The sequence below is a fragment of the Myotis davidii genome, unplaced genomic scaffold (genome assembly GCF_000327345.1).
Source record: "Myotis davidii unplaced genomic scaffold, ASM32734v1 scaffold609, whole genome shotgun sequence".
Lineage (NCBI taxonomy): Eukaryota > Metazoa > Chordata > Mammalia > Chiroptera > Vespertilionidae > Myotis > Myotis davidii.
This window is the reverse complement of record NW_006300164.1, coordinates 2231862-2232232: the sequence shown is the minus strand read 5'-3', so window position 1 is coordinate 2232232 and position 371 is coordinate 2231862. Positions and strand designations below refer to the sequence as shown.

Here is a 371-nt window from a genome sequence, read left to right as displayed (position 1 = left end):
GGGCCGCCGTCTCCGGCTCCCTCACAGGACAGGGCGGGGCGGGGGGGGGCAGCGCCTCATGCCCTCCCATCAGGAGTGGTTTTCTGGGCGAACATTCGTTTATTTGTAAATGTCAGGCTCACTCACGAGCCCAGTGACTGCGTAGAGAGAGGGGCGTGGGGTATCCTCTTTCACCCTCACACCCACCCCGCCCCCTAACACCGCGCAAGCTGGAGGAGCCCTTCCAGAACCATCTGCGGCTCAGGAAGCGAGCAGTTGCACCGAACCTGTGCGGAGGATTGATCCTTTAGAAACAAAACCGTGACGGTAGCAATCGTGTCCGCGAGAGCCTGTCACGCCGCCCGCCCCTCCACGCCGCCCGCCGGTGCTGC

At 63.9% G+C, this 371-nt stretch overlaps 1 protein-coding gene across 1 annotated transcript in view; it reads left to right on the top strand.

Annotated features, from left to right (window-relative positions):
* Positions 1-371, top strand: part of LOC102761370 (collagen alpha-1(V) chain-like) — an 89263-nt gene that overhangs the window by 68739 nt on the left and 20153 nt on the right. The window lies entirely within an intron of this gene.